The sequence below is a fragment of the Octopus bimaculoides genome, chromosome 10, assembly GCF_001194135.2.
Source record: "Octopus bimaculoides isolate UCB-OBI-ISO-001 chromosome 10, ASM119413v2, whole genome shotgun sequence".
In the NCBI taxonomy this organism is placed as follows: Eukaryota; Metazoa; Mollusca; class Cephalopoda; order Octopoda; family Octopodidae; genus Octopus; species Octopus bimaculoides.
Window position 1 is genome coordinate 89,230,525 of NC_068990.1, and position 21,486 is coordinate 89,252,010.

The following is a 21,486-nucleotide window of genomic DNA, read 5'->3' on the forward strand; positions in this document are numbered from 1 at the left end:
TATATATATATATATATATATATATATATATATGAAGAAATTGAAGGTCCATTACCTTAAGAGCAGAAGATATGGCACAGAAAGAGAAGAGAAACTAAAGTGTAATTATTAATAGAAAACAATATTACAGGATTATAGATAGTGATATAGAAACCTTGAAATAGCTTTGGTTGATTACAACCTGTGATATGATTCGTCATTTCTGGATTTTAGAATATTTAGACACGATAGAAATAGAAGAAAATATTAGATAGTATCAGATAAAGTAAGAATTTGTGGAATGGGAAACAAAAATAACTTATTCATTATTTAAGAAGTATTAACATCGATGATGGAATATTTTAGGGTGATTGCAAGTCCCTTTTGCATTTTTTTATTTTTATTCTATTTGATAAAAATGATACCATTAATATTAGTACTATGAACAATAAAGAATGGATAGAAGCATGCAACATAAAATGAACCATGTGTTTATGGATGATTTGAAGCTGTTTACAAAGAAGGGAGATCAAATAGATTCCTGAGTGCAAACAGTCCATGATTTTAGTAGAAGATATTGGAATGGAATTAAAAAATGTGGAGTTTTAATAATGAAACAAAGGAAGGCAGTAGAACATAACAGAATAGGTTATGGTTACTAAGTAATGAAGTTATAAAAGAGATAAGCAAAGAGGACTATAAATACTTGGACAGAATAGAGTTAGATAAGAGAAAAGGAAGCCAGCAGGAAGGAATTAACTGACAGAATGTTTCAGTGGGTGAGAAGTGGAGATTAAATTTAAGCTGAGACAGGAAAATAAATTTCTGGTCATTAACATATGGGTCATATCAAAATACTGTTTTTAAGGTATAAGGAATCCTAGAGGAGATTAGAGATGTGATTAACTGAGATAAGAAAATTTTTTTTTAAAAACCTAAAAAAAACAAACAAATAAGCAAACACAACAATAATGACCTTACAAGGAGAATTGTATTTCCCAAAATGAGATTAGCAAGAACCTTCTGCAGGATTGCAGGGAGTAGGGATGGCAATCATGGCTTTTCCCAATCGAGGTTGGCTGAAGGGGATTCCCTGCCTGGTCAGTATGGAGGAAACTTACAGCCATTAGGAGAGGAAATGAGTGAAGGGTGGCTTTGTGCAGGATGGGAGAAGCAGCAGAAAAAGCCTCCTGCTAGTTATGGAGTAAGAGAGAGAGGTTAAGCTGGAAGCCAGGAGGAGATGATAAGCAGGAATTTGGCTGCTTCTACTGAGCCACCAACAGGAGGGTGTTACGGTTCAGAGTGAAAACACCCAACCGATCGTTGATGACATCAATTCCTTCTGGTCAATGCTCCCATTCACTTTGGTGAATAGAAAAGAAGCACCTTCTTCTAGGTGTTGGCAATAACATATCTTGTATAAAAAGAGGAAGAAGATAACTGGTTGAGAAAAATGTAAACAAGATGGGAGAAGGTTTTTTTTTTTTTTTTTTTTGAGAAGGGTTGGGGTTAACAGCTTGATTAGAGGGGAGAGTAGTACTCATAATCTTTTTCAGGGCTTATGTGACTGATGGGAGAAAGGGTTGAAGTTAGTGTCAAACCAGGGCCCTGAACTGAACACTTTTAACAGAGTGAATTCTGCTAAAAGCACCCAATGACAGATGGTGGTATTAAACATGGTGGCATGTTAGGGTTAGTCATGTAGGAAATAATGTAGAATCTCAATTGGAAGAGGTGAGGTTGGTTGGAATATAGATAAGACTAAAGGGTGTGTAAGGCCTGAAGAATTCGAGAAAAATGCCTTGAGAATAGAGAAGAAGAATTAAGAAACAGAAGAAAATACATAGAAAATTGTTTAGGTAGATGGATGAAAGATTCAATATGGTTAAACAAGGTTTGGTATGGTTAGAGAATCAAACATAAAGTCTGAGAATGGATTTTATAGAACAGGAATAAACTCTGAAAATAAACTAAATCATTTTAGATATAATACATTTCTAAATCTCTCATAGAGAGTTATGCAGTAGTGATACAATGAAGTAGTTGTATGCTGTCAACTTAATGTGACAGTCCCCTGAAGGGAATAATACTACTGTTGGTTAGACCTAGGAAGCTGCACCACTTCCTGTTGGCCTTGACACATTTCCTGTGTCCTTATGTTTACAAGGGAGAGACAAGCACCTCCATTTAGCTAAGCCTGCATCCAGAGACATGTTTCTGATGAAGAGAAAAGATTCAGAAACATGTCTCTGGATGCAGGCTTAGCTAAATGGAGGTGCTTGTCTCCCCCTTGTAAATATAAGGACACAGGAAATGTGTCAAGGCCGACAGGAAGCGGTGCAGCTTCCTAGGTCTAACCAACAGTAGTATTATTCCCTTCATAGGACTGTCACATTAAGTTGACAGCATACAACTACTTCAAACTAAATCATGTTCCATAGAGATACGACCATCGAATTTCCATTGTGGAAATGTGTAGCAAAATGAGCCAACAAGGTAGTCCGTATGGGGTCACTCATCCTGCTAGAAATAGTAGGTCATTGTTTGTAAAGGCTTCTTCATTGGCTTATTGCTATTGATAATGATGGTGTTGGATGACAGTGATGATGATGATGGTGATTATTGTTGTAGAGGTTTCTTCATTGGCTTGTTGCTGTTGGGGATTGTGGTGGTGGTGGCAGCGGTAGCAGTGGTGGTGGCAGCGGTAGCGGTGGCGGTGTTAGTCATGGCAATGTAGCAGTGGTGGGGATTGTGGCTATTGTTTAGATTCATGTCAACCCTGGTTGAGCAGAAGTATGATCAAAGTCATTTCAGTTATGACTTCTTCATCATTTCTGCAGACACAGTGTACCTAGGACTACATTATCCAATGTGTTCTCCCTTTTTCAAAACAGTAGGCTAGAAGTTGAGATTTGGTGGCTATTTCTAGCAGATCAAATGACCACACAATCTTCTTTCTTGTAATTTATGATTATTATATTATTGTTGTTGGATTTCAGATCCCATCTCATTGAACATACCTATGAATAAAAGCCTTCCAGCCATGACTGTTCCTTTTACTTTTACATACAAGGACTACATACATTTGCCAATATTTATTCCCGGCAAACTGGCAGAATCATTAGCACGCCGGGCGAAGTGCTTAGCAGTATTTTGTCTGCCGTTACATTCTGAGTTCAAATTCCGCCAAGGTCAACTTTGTCTTTCATCCTTTCGGGGTCGATTAAATAAGTACCAGTTATGCCCTGGAGTCGATGTAATCAACTTAATCCCTTTGTCTGTCCTTGTTTGTCCTCTATGTTTAGCCCCCTCTGGGCAATAAAGAAATAATTATCTATTCCCTTTTAGTAGGTTGTAATTGGAGAGAATTTGGTTGTTATTTCTAGCAGGCAAAAACGATCATATAGAGTCTCCTTTATTGGTTCAAGGTAAAGGCATGGTAATTTGTGATGGTGAAACAAGCAAGTTCACAACTAGTAAAACCTGAAATTCTCACTATCTCTTCAGGTAGTCTGTTAAAAATGTCTCGTTAATAAGTCACACAGCTGTCACAAACCAGTTCAGGTCAGAATATTTGTTATCTAGATAAAGGATTTTTTTTTAAAATAAAACTCTCTGACTAAAATCCATTCACCCTTATATAGTTATATTTCTACCAAGTATCAAGTAATGTAATGACAGAAATGGTAAGCTGTTCACACTTAGTGTCTTTGGTTACATCCATTTATAGGCACAGGCATGGCTGTGTGGTAAGAAGTTTGCTTCTCAACCACATGGTTTCAAGTTCTGTCCCATTGTGTGACACCTTGAGTAAGTGTCTTCTTTTAGAGCTACAAACCAACCAAAGCCTTGCGATTGGATTTCATGGACAGAAACTGAAAGAATTCTGCCATATATGCATATAAATATGTGTATGTGTGTGTGTGTGTGTGTGTGTGTTAGTGTCTCTTTGTGAAGACATCATGTGATAGTTGTAAATGAGTGTTACCATCACACACATGGTGTCCTTCATTTCTATTCTTCCATAGAAAACATGTCTGACCACGGGGAAATATTACCTTACTTGGAAACAAGTAAGGGTCGGTGACAGAAAGGGCATCCAATCAAAGAAATCCTGCCTCAGTGAATTCTCTCCAATCCATGTAAGCATAGAAAAGTGGATGTTGAGTGATGATGATTTATGTTCTAAGCTTAAAACCTGCTTTTTTTCATGGTCCGATCAGAGGTAGAATAGAACCCATAACTCTTTTATGCAAGCATAAAAAAGTGGATGTCAAAACAATTTTAACAATTGTGATGGTAGTGGTGGGGGTGATGAGGATGTTGTGTAGTCCTGGTCGGCACCATTTGACCAGGTGTATGGCATATAGTCACTTGAATGACTAAGTGCTATTCATAGAACTAGTCTTCCAGATTTACTGTGATTCTCTACCTACTTAACTACCTCTGCTGTATAGTGGTGTATGATATGAAGTGCAACATAACAGGCTAAACAAACTGTATTTTCTCCATTGGATTCCACCCACTTGTTTCCAAGTGAGACAATGATATCCCAGTCTACCAAACAACAAACAGTTTGGACATGTTTACTGGGAGAACTGGAAGCAAACAACACCATAAGAATAAAGCTTTTTGTAGATAAAGATCATACAACATGTTAAAACATGTCAGAAAGCCAGGACATGCTTTCATGGTGGAATGCAAGCAAATCACTGAAGCCATTGTTTAAAATCAGCAAATGAACACATGTAGGCAAGAAAATATGAACTCACACACATGTGCACACACACAAGTGGTTGCTTTCAGTTTCCATTTACCAAGTCCATTCACAAGTCTTTGGTCAGCCTATGGCTATAGTAGAAAATATTTGCCCAAGGTGCCATGCGGTAGGACTGAACCTGAAACCATATAGTTGGGAAATAAACTTCTTAGGCACACAGCCATGCCTTTTCTTTTACAAGTGTCACAAGTTTCATGCAATCATTTTGTGCCAGTCTGTTTGCTTCAAAAAGATTCTTCTTCAAATAATGACTTTTATTAAGAAGTGTTTTGTCATGTCTTCATGTTAGCTTCATGGAACAAGAATGGTTCAGCTCCAGACTACCAATCATTGAGAAGAATTACCTGGAGACACCATCTGCAATAAACATAATAACTGAATAAATGTTATCATGTATAATGTAGTAAGCAACAACAAAAGAAAAGTCAATTAAAAACCTAACCTAAGCTTTAGAAGCTATTAAATGTCAGTATTTAATTAACTCTGGTTTCATTACACAAGGTGAACGGCAGTTCTTCTCCTGAATAGAACAGCAATCTAGTGCAGATAACATTCCTATATGATTTGGCAGTACCCATTCTCCCAAATAGCTAGGATGAACTATGGCAATGTAGGCTCAAACCACAACAAAGCAATTTTCTCAACCAGAGTTTAACTAACAACAACAACAACAAAAATTATCAACAGTGGATCTGCTTTGAACCTCTTGCCCAGGGCTTGGTAGTTCAATACCCTGGCCACTTGGCCACTTTGTCTGTACACATCACAACCGGTTTTCTCAAATTCTAGTGTTTATTCTTTTGTGTGAAAAAAACCGTATAAAGTTGAGTCTGTTTGTATAACGAGAGAAGGAAAATCTGGCATTTCAAGTAATGTCCAAGTAGACGATTACAGTTCCTCTTGAATTTTGATTTTTATCTGTTCCATGCCAAAGCATAAATTGAGATATCTTGATGTGTCATGGGGAAAAGGAATGTCTAACATTTTTGCAGCAGTGCCAAAGAAGCAAATCACTAGTCTTCTTGAATTCTTAGTATTTATGCTTTTTTTTTTTTTTTTTTTAAATACCTGAACAAAGGTAACTTGGTGTTTTGTAAAGAATAGAAAAATCTTAAATATTATGCAAGGTCAAAGCAGACAACCATTAAACTCTTTGAAATAGCAATTTTAACCTTTCTGTAAAATACTATAAAGGGAAATATACTGATGTAGGTTTAGGAGTAAGAGAATTTAGTATATCAAGTAAGGTCTGGGGTGGTGGACAGGCAGCATGTTGTTGTTGTCATTGTTGTCAGCAGTTGGTGGCAGCAGCTGTGGCGTTGGTGTCGTCATCATCATCATCATTTAATGTCCGTTTTCCTTGCTGGCGTGAGCTGGATGATTTGATAAGAGCTGGCAAGCCAGAGGACTTTGCTAAGCTCTTCTGTCTGTTTTGACATGGTTTCTGTGACTGGGTTCCCTTCTTAAGGCCAACCACTTTACAGAGTGTTATGAATGACCAGTAATTCCTGGCTCAAAGAAACCAATTTCCAGTCATAGTCCAAAACAGTAAAGTGTCATAATAGTGCTATCCACAATATTCCCAATTAAACGTATATTATTCAAAATGGCCACTCTCTCTTTGATCATCAAATGTGCATGCCCTTTATGTCAAGGGAAATCACTGAAATCATAGCACAATTTGCATAACACAGAGTGTACCAGAGTCTTTGTTCATGGCACCAGCACTGACAGGGTCACCAAGTAACTTGCAAGACAAATTTCCCTCGACTGTGGGGAGTAGTACTAAAGGAAGTGGTTTTTGTGCTAGTTGATGAGAGGTTAAAAGAATAATAGAGGGATAGAGGTAGGTGTCTTGCTGTAGAAGAGATACAAGGATACCCCAGTTGGAGAAGAAGGGAGACAAAGAGAGACTTAAGAAAGATAGAGATCGAGAGAGTGAGAGGGATGGTGGTGGATATGTGTCAGGACATACCAGTGAGGTATTTAGTAACAAGTCTTTGTGTGCTCTGAGTTCAAATTCTGCCAATGTCAGCTTTATATTTTATCCTTCTAGGGTCAATAAAATGAATACAAATCATATAATAGGGTCCTTATATTCAAATAGACCTTCTCCCAAAACTTGTGACTTTGTGCTTATGTTAGAAATCAATAGATGGAGCAGAGCCAAAGTAGACATTAAATAGTCTTCATGAATTTTAAATGACATTCCTTTGTCATTTTGGTCAAGTCATATTAATCATTAGAAATACACATACATTGTTATATTCACTTTTATTTTTATTGTTATTTTGTTGTAGTAATAATAGTATAAATTATTAAATAACCTTTCCTTTTTATTTCCTTTAGACTTTCAGATTTTACATTAATAATACAAATCTCTATCAGCAAATGTTTTATTTTGTTCCTGTATTTAATTTTTTTTTTTTTAAACTGAGACTCCATGGTTTTTCTCTTCCCAAATCATCATTGACAATTCTTTTAGTGCCTTCTGTTTTCATTCCAGTCAATTCTATCGATATAATTCTCTCCTCAGCAGTCTCCATAAATAATTTGCTCATTCTCATACAACAGCTGTTATCTTTAAACCATATCTCTTCAGCTTTCACTGCCAGAAGCTGGCTTTCCTTTCCAAAACTACTGGCCTCCTAACTTCAACACTTTGGCAACAGTACACTTGCCTTTATTATGTTCTTTGCTGACAGCTATTCTGTTTCAACTCTAAGGATATTTCACTGAAACAAAGACACTTCTGAGGAAAATTTAATATTCAGGTGGTCTTCCTATGCTTTAATCTTGTTGTTGTTTCTCTTGTTGCTAGTGTTGTTGTTGTTGTGCAGTTGGTGTCAAGAACATGTTTACTTTGGTAATATTTACATACATGCATATATATTGTATGTATGCATGTATATATGTGTTTGTGCGTGTGTTTGTATGTGTGTGTGTGTGTGTGTGTATACATATACACAGCAAACACATATATATATTTGTAGATACATCCATCCATATCTATATATATATATATATATATATACACATACACACACATATATACATACACATACATATATAGATATACATATGTATATATATGTGTAAATATGTGTATATATATATATATACATATATATATATATATATATATATATATATATATATACCATAGATCCATACATAACTGTGTATATATCTCTGTATGTGTGTGCATTAGCTTGGTTTTCAATTTTCAGCCATTTTTATATCTGTAAGATCTGTAGCATCACATGTAAGAAAAATGGATTTTGTGATGTTCCCATACATACCAAAAATAGTTTATTATGTGTGTGCATATATATATATATATGCACTTACAAACTCTCCACAGTTGCTACTATATCTTAATGCTTTGCGATGTGATTCAGGATTTTATTAATTAACCTTTTCGTTACCAACCCAGCTGAAATCGGCTCTGGCTCTGAATACAAATGCCTTGTTTTCATAAGTTCTGAATTAAAATCTTCCACCAAAGTTTGGTCACAATTTATGTTCCTAACACTAGCTAAATAATAACTACGTTATTTTACTAATTTCTTTGTTATATTTAAAATAATTGAAAGAAACACAGAGCATCTCAAAATAAATACAGTAACGAAAGGGTTAAACCTTTAGTTGTATTGAAAAGTACTAACAATAGTATAATATGTGTGTGTGTGTGTGTGTACATACATACATATGTAATTACATATGGTACATGGTCATGCAATGCACACCAGCTGAAGAAGAGCAGTGACCAAATCATTAAAGATCCATACAGATACCCACACCATTTTACAAAACACAAGTTTTTTCCATAAGTTTGACAAAGTTATATCTAAATATGTTTACATCTACTGCAGTTAAATAAATTAAATAGGCCATACTCTTTGCAAGGCTCTCTAGAAACTAGCTGTAAAAAGTAAGCTTAAAACGAACCAGTACAAGTGAACAAACAAAGCATTTAGAAGTAGGGATAAGGCCCATTTGACAGCTGACATTTCATTTCACCCACCTGCTCTTCTGAATCAATGTTACAGATATAAGACCAGTAATGTGGGTCAACCAGTGGGTGAATTCACTAAAGGTTAAAGGTTATCATTTCATCTCACCCTCACTCTGTTTGGTTTCAGAAATGGAATCAAATCTTTAATTGATTTTTAAAGTGCTTTTTCTTGTTACAAAGGAATTTTAATGATTGATATATTGCCATTTCCTCCCACCATTTTTATTGTAGAACATAGTTGGAATAAAGGAGTTTTCAAAGATGCTAGTGGTTGTTGTTTTGACCCAGGCTAGTCCTGATTCTATAGATCTGTCATTGAAAGCTTTCCGCCTGTGACCATCCTCTTCTTTCCCAGACAAAATGTGTGTTTATAGAACTACATTTTTGATGCTCCCTTCTTTGTTATTTTGCCTCTTATCCAATAGATCTATGATCATTTGTATTCTATCTATGGCCGACTCATCTTTTTCGTTTAGGCATCATCATCATCATTGTACATCATTGTCTTACATCAGCATTTAGCATATTTTCTGTGATAATGTTTCAGGGCCAGATGTCCTTCCTTTTAGTCGTCTCTTGTGACATGCAAGGATTTGATGTGTCTATTCTAAAACTAGGGTATGCAAATTAATATAAAATACGTATTACTACATTGCCTAATGTGGTCCTTGCTTTTTAAAGACAGTAGAACATGGGTTGAGGGACATTTGACAGCTATTCTTAGGAAGACAAGCAACTTCAGTATTCTTCGTTGCTTTAGTGTCGAAGTAGCAGAGAAGCAGGACTAAATTATTTTTCAGTGTTTTATGTTGCTTTATATTCTGAGTTCAAATCCAGTTGAAGTTGACCTCCATAAGCAGAAATTATGACCAAAGAGAACATGTGTGTATTCTGTATTCCATTCCAAGCAGTTGTAGCAGTTGATATAATGGTGAAACAAAGTACCCATTAAATGGAAAGCAAGAGGAACATCATAATGCTGTAATCTGCAGGGAGAGAGACAAATCAGGCATGGTTGATCATTTGTGGAGGGAAAATGGATGTCACTGATCCTTGTGGAACAACCAAGAATATAGAGGGAAAACAACACTGAAATACAGAATGACTGAAATAATCAGGACATATGTTGGGCTTCCATAATTTGTTGATTAGCCTAGCATAATGATGAATATCATATGGAAGCTTTAATATTAAACCTACAGAAAATTTAGATTTTAAGTTCCTAATGCTGATAACTTAATTGTCCTATGGGGCAATGGGGTAGTGAACATAAACATTGATTGAACCGTTTGATATCAATCTACCCTGATATGAAGATCACCTCTGGTTCATCAAATCCCTGCATGTCAAAGAAATAAACTGCGTTTTAAATTGATTACCTTATCACCACCCTCTTTATCTCTGTAGCTTCACTCCAATTACTCCCACTCACCATTGTATAATATGAAGCAGCCATGTATCTCTTCTACACCAAGAAACCTGTTTCTGTCCTTTCTATCAGACTTTAACCTCTCAGCACCTCATATAAAGCTGCTTTCCTCTCTACTGTACTCCCTTTCAGTCAAGGCAATTCTTTAGCTTTGTGAGTTACATGGCATCCTTACTATTGCTAATGCTTCAAAAAGCATGCAGTACACTCTGTGGTTAGCGCTAGGAAGGGCATTCGGCTGTAACAATTCTGCCAAAGTAGATATTGAAGTACAATATACTCCTCTGTCTTGTCAGATTCTGTGGAAATGCCCAACCCATGCCAGCAGAGAAGACAGACGTTAAATGATGGTGATGATGATGATGATAGTGGTGGTGGTGGTATATGAATATTCAAGGTATATAAACCAAGATATGCAAGGAATATATTAAATCATTATAAAATGATTTACCTAATTACTATTAAATAATGATTTACTAAACAAATCTATTGTAAATGGAAATCACCTAAGGTTTATATTCTGGCTGTAAATATTTAATTTACTTCATGAATATTTATTGAAAATAAATGAACATCGCCACTCTTAATCCCTCCACTTTCTCTCTCTCTCTCTCTCTCTCTCTCTCTCTCTCTCTCTCTCTCTCTCTCTCTCTCTCTCTCTCTTATACACACACACTTCTTGAAGTCAATAAAAGCAAACACTCACAAACACATACCTATTGGCCATGAAAGGTTTATTTAACTAGTGTGGAAGAAGACTGAACAGTTTCCTGTTTGCAGTTTATTACAATTTATTATTTATCAATGACATCTTATAGACATCAACAGCTGAGGCAGGCTGTTACCATTCACTTTGTGTTGTGGTGTCAGTTAATGGTTGAATTGTAGTTTAGCAAGTTAAATTTATTCTCCACTAACTGATAGACATAACAGTCTGAAAGCATTCGGGACACATGCTATATATTTAGTGCCTTCAACACCAACTAGCATGAAACAGCCTCAATTAAAGTGATTACATTTAAAATTCAAATCCAGCTGAAATGTCATTATTACATTAAAGATAATATCGTATATCAATATGTAAACATTTGTTATTTGTTGGAAGTAATTTATTTTATTAAACCTCTCATGATTCTTGACTATTTTGAAAATTTAACCATAAAGACAGAATACAGTCCCAATAGGGTTGATGATTGCAATAAATGGTTCTCAAGGCCCTTGAAGGACCTTTCGAGTTGGTGCAGCTTTCTTTTGATGATGAGAAGCAGATAGATTAAAGAGAAATTTCAGTTCCTAGACAGATCACTTGTATGTCACAGGTAACATTCCCATTTGATCTAGTTTTTTTTTTCTTTTATTATATCTGGTCAGATAATGTAACTGTTTTTCTATACAGGAAAAAGGGATGAGAAATAAACCTCTTTCTGGTTAAGGTTGTGGTTTATCCCAGGCAGGATCTAAAAAAGTGGTTTCAAGTACATTGGGGCTTGGAGAGTCAAAATGAGGCCCTTGAAAATCTGATGGCTTCTTGCTGAAAGAAAACCTCAATAATCCCTTCCATCACTTTATAAAAGTTAGCAAACATGTAGCTTTTCAAATATTTTATTAGCTTCTTACCAAGACCTGTCTATTTTTTTCTGAGGCAAATGGAACATTTCACCCTGTGAAAGGGTGAATGAGTGACAATACCTATGAACAAGGGTGTCAGACATGTTTGATTCATCTTTATGTCTGATTAAATTTGAATCAGACATTTAATGTTGTCTGAATTTATCCAATTTATTGGCTCATAAGTTCTGGCAAAGAAACTTGAAAGTATCATGCATTTTGCTTCTCATCTTAACAACATTCAGTTAGCATTGCAAGATTTTTTGGAGCTTAACAGACTGTACAAGAAGTGAAGTGAATGAAATATTAGTAAAACCTACACACTTTGCTTGCATGTTAATTTTGGCTGTTTGATATAAGGTATTGATTTTTGTAGATATTTGCAACAAGTCTGTTAAACCAGAGGTGTCACATTGGATGTGAAGGGAAATTTCTTTGAAGATTTAAAGAAGATATGAAACAACTGGAAAAACATCTGGAAAGAAGCTAAAGAGGTGACATCAGATCTTGAGATGGAAATCAAACTCCCACAAGTATGTGAAGGTGTGAGACAAAAGAAGGGAGCATGATGACACAACTTCTGATGCCAATTTTCAGAAACATCTGATACAGAGGATTTGCAAGCTGAGGCCCATATTAATGTTAAAGTTTTGATTGATATTGCAGAATTTATTATACTTTTTAATGTCAAGTGGTTCACAGAAAATTTTGATTTCCTCAGGAAATGTCTCACAATATCTGAAAGTAAAGAGGTGAAAAAAAAGTGAAGCTGTTTGAACATCATTATTCCACTGACCTTCAGAATGAAAAATTTGCAACAAAATACATTCACCATCAATACATAAAACAAATTTTGGAAACCAGAACTGAAATCTTTAGAACTGCTAAATTTATCAACTGACTAAAAACTTTGTGAGATATTTCCAAATATTTGTGCTAATTTGAGAATACTGTTGACAATTCCAGCTGCAATAGCATCTGTAAAAAAATCTTTCAGCAAACTTAAACATAGCAAAAACCTTTTAAAGGGCAATGTGTCTTACCTGTTAATTTAGCCAGAAGGAATATTGAATCAAACATTGCCAGATAAACTGACTTGTGATAATGTTATAAGAAATTTTTTTAGATAAAAATGTTTGAAGGAAAAGGTTATTTCTTTAATTGATGAGGCTCGTTGTATAAAGTAAATTATAATCTGGTTATTCTGGAGAACAGGGAATAAAGCATATTCATTAGGTTATCAGTGGTTATATTTAGATTTCTTGAGATTAGCCAACATGTAAAAATATGCTTTTATAATTATACATCAAAAATTGCCTATTTTGTTGTTGTTGTTGTTATTTCTTCTTTATCATCATCATCATCATTTTCATGTTCATTTTTCAGTGTTTGCTTTGGTTAGATGGAATTTGTTGAGGCAGATTTTCTATGGGTGGATGCCTTTCCTGTTGTTAACCCTCACCTATTTCCATGCAAGGTAATATTTCCCTGTGTGATGTGGAAAATATTCCATCAATATTGCACAAATGATGTTGGCATCAATTTTAAAATCCACCCAAGACTTGGCCCCCGTGCTATCCACCCACTACAAAAATCGAACTCAGGACACATAACAACATTACGACACAACTACTTTACTTCAACTGGTCCAGCTCTTTTTAATATCATACCAAAATATGTCAAAACAGAAACAGATCCCATAAAATCTTAAAGTTCTCTGGACAAATTTCTTCAAAAATCCTGGACCAACCTTCTACACCTGGATATGTCTCCAACAATAATAACTCTTTGCTAGAGTTGCCCATGGTGTCCCATATATGACTAAAAGGCTTCACCAGGTGGTGCTATTAAGTTAGACATGGTTTGGGCCTTTACATGACCTAGGCCTATATTTTATATATACCAACTTGTTTATGAATATCTTTTGTTTCATATAAAAATACTCTGAGACTATCGCTGTTTTTATATAAACCAACTCGCCTAAGAATATCTTGGGTTCTATGAGTCAAAACCTCTCATTTTAAGGTGTTCATATTTAAACTAAAACCTCCCTTTACAATCTTAAGTAAGACCCTTTCATTAATTATTTTTGAACAGTGGCTTAACCCTTTTTATACTAACCTGCTTGAAACCACCACCCCTGGTCCTTTAATACAAACATTACATTTTAAAGTGATCTAAATTAAGACCTTCCATCAAAATTTCATGTTAATTTATGTTCCAATACCAGACTAAATAATGACAAAGTTATTTTACTAATTTCCTTATTATTTTCAAAATTAATTGAAACAAAGCATGAGGAAGGGCATCCAGCTGTAGAAACTCTGCCAAATCAGATTGGAGCCTGGTGTCGCCTCCTGGTCCACCAGTCCTCAGTCAAATCGTCCAACCCATGCTAGCATGGAAAGCGGACGTTGACCGACAATGATGATGATGATGATGAAAGGTGATGCATTTCAACAGAAATGTGATAACAAATGGGTTAATGATGAAAATGTTATTTTTATCAAATGCTTCCCAATACATAATCATTTTCAAAATATTTGAAATCTATCAAAAGTGCATTTTGTAAATGTGGTCCCAAGAGTGTTAAACACAGTAAATTATAGACAGTGACAAAATACTTCTGGGTATTTAGTTCACTTTTCTACCACTTCTGACACTCTACCACCTGCTAAATTATTATAGAAAGAGTTTCTGTCTTCACTTGACTGATCTGATATTAATATGGGGAAAAAAGGAAAGAATGACTGTAATAAAAATGGTCTTTTAATCAGTGGCTGAAGGCTTTGAACAGCAAGTTGCCCAAGGCTGACAGCTACTTTTGAAGCCTTTCAGGAGGAAATACACACATAACATCTGTTCTTGTGTGACCAGTGAACTCAAACAAGGTCATGTTGAGTGACTGACTGCTTGGGAAACCAGGTGCTGTGAATATTTTGTGTTGTATGTGTGTAGCCTAACTATCTGCTTAGTTGACTGCTTGGAGATGGTTGCAGTGGGATAACCTTACACTTTAATAATCCATCCATTCCCATTCTCTGTCTCTCTCTCTATCTCTGTCGTTTCCTTTCAGATTCTTTCCCTTCTTCTGTGATGATTACTTCTCCGGTTCTTCTTTGCTTCACCAACCAGCCTGCCATCTATCTATCCACTCATCAGGCTAGGTTGCCAACTCACTAAGCAGCTAGCCAGTCAACCAAGCTAGCTAAGACACCACTTCATACAATCACAACCAACACTTACTGGCAGGCGAACATTCCACGAGGGAGCCTGTATGTGGTCGCACAGCCTGTTAGAAGTAGCAGCTAAATCTTTTTTCAAATCACATCCCAATCATCTTCAAAAAAAGAAAGGATGCTCTAGATAACGTAGCCCTCCTAGATGTCTGGGGGATGGAGAGGAAAGAAAAGAAAGAAGCTAGAATGCTTTTGACCATAGGTCTGCTTTATTAGGGTTGACCTAGGGCTAAACAGCAACTGTTATATAGCGTATTAGTTGCCTTTTTAGCACCACACTAGCCCTGAGTGAGTTGACCTATGATCAATATATATATATATATATATATATATATATATATATATATATGTGTGTGTGTGTGTGTATATATATATATATACACACAATCTGATGCTCAAATCTCTTTAAATCTAATTAGCACACTAAAATAGGACATCAATTAAACAAGTCAAAATACATAGTTGTTAGTTAAAAATTAACATTTTTGAAGTAAAATCTGTTGGATGGATGTAGTCAGAAATTGAACTCTCCATCAGGTTATCTCATACTTTTTTTCCCCCCTCTATCACATAGACCCTCCCCACTACTGGTGGAACAAATGAATGAATGAATGAAAGAATGAAAGGATGAAAGAATAACTGTCTGCTTGAGAAAACCAGGTGTTATTATATGAATACTGCTGTTTGGCTGAGGTTGAAGCTGTTTTGGCTGTTTGGTTGTTTGAACCAACTGCCTACCTGCTTAGTGACTGCATTAACGGTGGGAGAAAAAGAGGCTGTGGGTTGGCGGTGTTAAAGATTGTTGTAGTAACAATAATTACACAAAGACATAACAAAAGAAAAAAGAGGGAAGTGAATAGATTTCTGAACAGTGGATCATTCTATCCTGTCTACTTTCTGAAGAGCAAATAGACAAATAAATGAATATATATATTTTTTTAAATCATCCAAATTTTAGCAGTAATAGTTGCAGTAGTTTATATATGAATTTCCAAAGTTAAACTAAATGGCTTCGTTTTAAAAAAAGTAAATAAAATAGAATTATCATAAAAAAAAAAAAAATTCAAAATACTAATGAGTGGTGTAAAACTGACTCAGGAAATTGAAAATATTGATTTGTAGCCATACAACACAAGGCCACATATTTAGGGAGTGGGTTCGTTCAGTCATTGAAATTGATCTTGACTGGTAAAGTATTTTAACAGCCCTGAAAGGATGAAAGACAAAGTTGACCTCAACAGGAGTTGAACTTAGAATGTAAAGGGCTGTAACTATAAATATTGCGAGGTATTTTGTCTGCCACCTAAACTTTTCTGGCAAACCACTTATTGAAAACCATAAGAACTTGTGTTCTTGATGAATGCTACTTAAATTTACTGACTTTGGAAAGATGAAAGATAAAGTTGACTTGAGTATTATTTGAGTTTAGAACATGAAGAAACTCATCTGAATATCATGAGGGAATATCTTCACCTTCAATGCTCCACTGATTCTTCCTTATACCACATTTTCAAAATAAGATTATACGACATAGAACAGCCATAATGTTTTGAGACTCTTAAGTTTTTCAAATGATTTCATAACAAATTTAAAAGTTTTGGCTTTATTTAACTAACCCCTCATACTCCTCCTGGTCCCTAGTTTCCTTCTTTCAGGTAGAGAGTTGCTAGAAACATTAGAACTAAATGGCCACTGAGGTTGCTGTTGCAGATTTTTCCCTCAATCTTTTTACTCAGGGGTGGGGGAGGCAGTGAGGAGGAGAAGGTATCATACTAGAGATCTGACTTGAATACTTAAAACACAGCGAACTTTATAAAAAGCACACAAGGTGCTAGGTGGTAGTGTTAGACCAAATTATGAATCAAATCTACCATCAAGGTAGGCTATGGTAGGATTTGAACTCAGAATGCAAAAGTCTAGAACAGAGACTGCAAGGAATCTGGTCCAATGTTCTTATATGTTCATCAGTCCTCTGTCCTACATTGTTATTTTTTAATTGGTCTCAAAGGATAAGCGGCAATGTTATCTTGGCAGGACTTGAACTCATAAAGATCCAGAACAAATATTGATTACAAATTTTGACATAAGGCTAGCAATTTCAGGAAAGGAGATTACATCAACCCCAGTGTTCAACTGGTTCTTATCTTAAATCGACCTTCATGGAATTTGAACTCAGAACATAAGATGGATGAAATGCTGCTAAACATTTCGCTTGGCATGCTAACGATCCTACCAGCTCACTGCCTTAGTCAGAACAAACATTATGAAGCATCATTCTGCTTGATATTCTAATAACTTTGCCAGTTCCCAGCCTGAGTAGATGTATGATGAAATGCATTCTCAGTTCTGATGTTTTCTTTATCTTTTACTCAGGGAAGATGGCAGGACCCATGATCTGTTGCAGAGTCTCCAAGACAGGTGGGAAGAGGGAGGAAGGTATCCATAAAGCAGAAACCTGGTTTCAATGCTTACAACAGAGTTAAGTCTATTACCCAAGTAGGCCATGGCAGAATTTGGACTCAGGATGCAAATAGCTGGAACAAAACAATCATACAGTTCCACCAATTAACCACTTAGTATTGGTATTATCTCATATTTGTATGTCTAAGACTACAGTTCTAAAATTTTCCCTTTTAAAAACAGTAGAGTAATATTTGAAAGAGACTTGGCTGCTATTTCTAGCAGGTTTCTAATAAATATTTAGAGGTTCCAGAGCTAAACAGTAGAACTTGCAGTCTCCATACACCAAGTTAAATTTCTTATTAGAATCAATTTTGCATTTCTTCTTTCAATTGGGTGCTGGTGTTGTTTGACCCCAGCTCAGTCCTGATCCAACAGACTGATGATGAAATATGCTCCAGCCATGACTACTCCGTCATTTTTTTAAACAGTTTAAGATCACATTATCCAAGGAGTCCCATTTTGTTGTTTTTCAGTCTCAGGTCAGACCTAGTCCAGCTGACCTGTAATGAAAAGCCTTTCAACCATGACCATCCTTCCTTGTTGTTTAGTTTCAGGTCAGCCCTGATCTGGCCGAAAAAAGAAAAAGACTGTCCTATTCTTTTTACAGATATTATAAAGTCTAATGTGTTCCTCCATCTGGTTGTTTAACCCCCTGGTCAATCTTGATTCAACAGACCTGACCATCATGAACTTTTTCCAGACATAATGTGCCTAGGACAACCTTATCTAATAAGTCCTTCTATGTTTTGTAGTAGAAAGTGAATTGAGGGAGATATGGCTACTATTTATTGCAGGTCAAATGAAAACATAAAGTCTTTTGTTGGTTTGTCTTTTCGGTGGTTGACAAAACGACTACCAGTAATATGCTGGGATTGATACAATCATCTTTATACCCATCCTTGAAAAAGGTAAAAAATAATAATAAAAGGTTTATATCAGTAAGACATGTCCCCTCCACAAATTTTCTCTTTGTTATTTTATCCCAGTACTCTTATTCTTACAGGTTTTCTGTCTCAAGCACAAAACATGTTGATACTTGAATTGTTTGTAACCAGTTTTGATAAAAACGGGTACATGAATTGATTGTGCTTACAGTACACACACACACACACACACTCTCTCTCTCACACACACAAACATTGCTCTTCCTCCCTCATCTGCTCCACCCCCACCCACTCCATCACTGTACTGCATTATTCTGTCACTGTAACTAATGAAAGCATAACCCATTGCTACATAATATCATTACCCTTTCTGTGCTACTAGTCATCCTTCTCTCTCCCCTAAGCCATTTTCTACTGGCCTCCATCTCTCATTCTTACCAGTGTCCCCAACCACACCCTCACTCACCACGACTACCTTCACTCATTATTTACCTATGACCCCCCCCACCCGTTTCTACCCATCACTCGCTCCTCTCCCCAGCTCTAGTAATCTTTACTCACCCTATCTGATCTTTCTGTCACCATGCTCTCTTCTGTTCACCTCCTTGGATATGTTACCTTAAAGGTATGCTCTGGCTCCTCATCACCATCATACTTATCTCTCTTTCTATTACCACTTCACTCCAAAAAGGGTGGAGTAGTAGCTCCCCCCCACCGCCTTTTCTCCTACTCAACCGATCATACTGTCCTCCTTCTTATCACTCACTTATTCACTCTCACTAATCCCTGACACTACTCATTTTCTTTCCCTTCTCTTACTCCCTTGCTTGTCAGTGTCTCTGTTAGTTTCTCCAATAAAACCATCTAACAATAATAAACCTGTTCCTTCCATTGTACTTTAACTTCTTAACATCTTGCTTAAAGCCTTTGTTCTTTCTCCTATTCCCCCCCCCCTTTGCCATGGGAGCTCTTTAGTTTTGTGAGTTACAAGGTAACCTCACAAGTACTGTTACCATAAGAAAAAGCATTCAGTAAACTCCATAAAATGGTTGGCATTAGGGCATTAGGAAGGCATCCAATAATAGTATTCGTGCCAAAATGGGCATTGGAACAAGATGGCATCTGCCAACCTACTGGATCTTGTTAACCCATTCAACAACCACTGCCAACATGGAAAACAGATGTAAAATAAGGATGATGATGATGATGATGATGATGATATATATATATATATATATATATATATATATATATATATATATATATATATATATATATATATATAGCTTGTTAGAAATATTTTGGATTTTATCCAGTTTCCATCTACCAAATCCACTCACAAGATTTTAGTTAGCCCAGGTATATAAAAGAAGATGCTTGCCCAAAGTATCACACAATGGGACTGAATTGAAAGCCATGTGATTGAGAAGTGAAATTCCGAACCATATAGCCATAACTTTGACTGTACACACACACACACACACACACGTGTGTATGTTTGTATATAAAGTGAGAAAGGGTTGTGCAACATCATCTGCCTCACCCTCTCATCCCTTCATATCTGATTCCAGTGGCAGGACAAAGTCAAGGTAACAAAAGATAGGTCAGAATGCAGTGGAGGCTGCAGTGTCCTTCATGTCTCACTGTGCCCTGTCTGTGCTCCACAACACTTGCTGGTCCACTTCCCTGCATGTTGAACCAATCTGGTGGTTTCCACAGCACAATCTGCTGGCTCCAGTCTTCATATGCATAGTCAAACAAGTTCTAGCTCACCATGGATTGAAAGCCATTGGGTATTCACACCATGGTTCAGCTGATTTGTGGAGCCACAGGTAAGAGCTGGGTGTCAGATGAGGACCAAAGTGGACTAACTACTCTGAAGAGCACTGCATGTTCCTCCATGTACAACGCAACCCAAAGGACTGATTAACTGATGTCTATGGATTTCCCTCAGAAGAAAGTGTCATGCTACCATCATCAGTGCATACGCCTTCACCACGACTACAACAACAACAGTCACCTACTGCTGAAGACTGTGCAGCACATGACCTGCTGATCTTCAACACAGTGTTTCACCTACCCAACCACAAAAAGCCATTCCTTACGCTGCTTCATATTGATGTACAGGCACCATTTTTTGTTGCCAGTAACGATCCGGTAAAGAAATTGTTGCTTGTGTCCATGAGTTGAGCGTTGATGAGCAAGCAAACCAGTGGAGATTGTGGCTTGTTGAATTGTGTTGTTGCCACTTAAAGCATGAGGAACCCATGCTCCATACTTCTGAACATTCCCCATCGAGTGAAGATGCTTCTCTATAACAGTGTGGAAGCATTCCATTTTCTCTACCAGTTCTCTTGTCGTTTGATGAGAATTTTCATGCAAAAGTTGGTTTAATCGATCTTCATCGAACTCAACTGGATGGCCAGAACAAGGTACATCTTTGAGGTCAAAATTTCCATTTTTGAACTTGGCATACCAATCACGAATGGCTCTTTCAGCTATGGCGCCCTCTTCATACACAGCACAAATGTCACGAGCAGCTTTTGCTGCCTTAGAACCTTGATTAAAATGCTCATTTTTCTTAACTTCACATTCCATTTTAATGATCTGAAAATAAACAAAAAATTAACTAAAATTAACTAGAAAAAAAACAAAATAGATTCAAAAATGATTCAAAAATAGAATTCTCGAAAACTAAGTTTCCACTGTTTTTCTAAATTTTGGAATTTATTGTGTTTTTAAATTTTGGAATCTATTTTTTTCGAGAATTCTATTTTTGAATCATTTTGGAATCTATTTTATTTTTTTTCTAGTTAATTTTAGTTAATTTTTCTTTATTTTCAGATCATTAATATGGAATGTCAAGTTAAAAAAAAACGAGTATTTTCGACACCTCCTTTTTGCTTTTAATCAAGGTTCTAAGGCCGCAAAAGCTGCTCACGACATTTGTGCTGTATATGGAGAGGGTGCCATAGCTGAAAGAACCACTCATGATTGGTATGCCATGTTCAAAAATGGAAATTTTGACCTCAAAGATGCACCTTGTTCTGGCCATCCAGTTGAGTTCGATGAAGAGCGATTAAACT

At 36.2% G+C, this 21,486-nt stretch overlaps 1 long non-coding RNA gene across 1 annotated transcript; it reads left to right on the top strand.

The window, feature by feature from the left end:
* Nucleotides 1–7,355: 7,355 nt before the first annotated feature.
* On the top strand, nt 7,356–13,055 carry LOC128248863 (uncharacterized). The gene is made up of 3 exons (XR_008264988.1): nt 7,356–7,533; nt 10,503–11,525; nt 12,191–13,055. It is a non-coding gene; the product is annotated as an uncharacterized LOC128248863 (long non-coding RNA).
* Nucleotides 13,056–21,486: the final 8,431 nt, after the last annotated feature.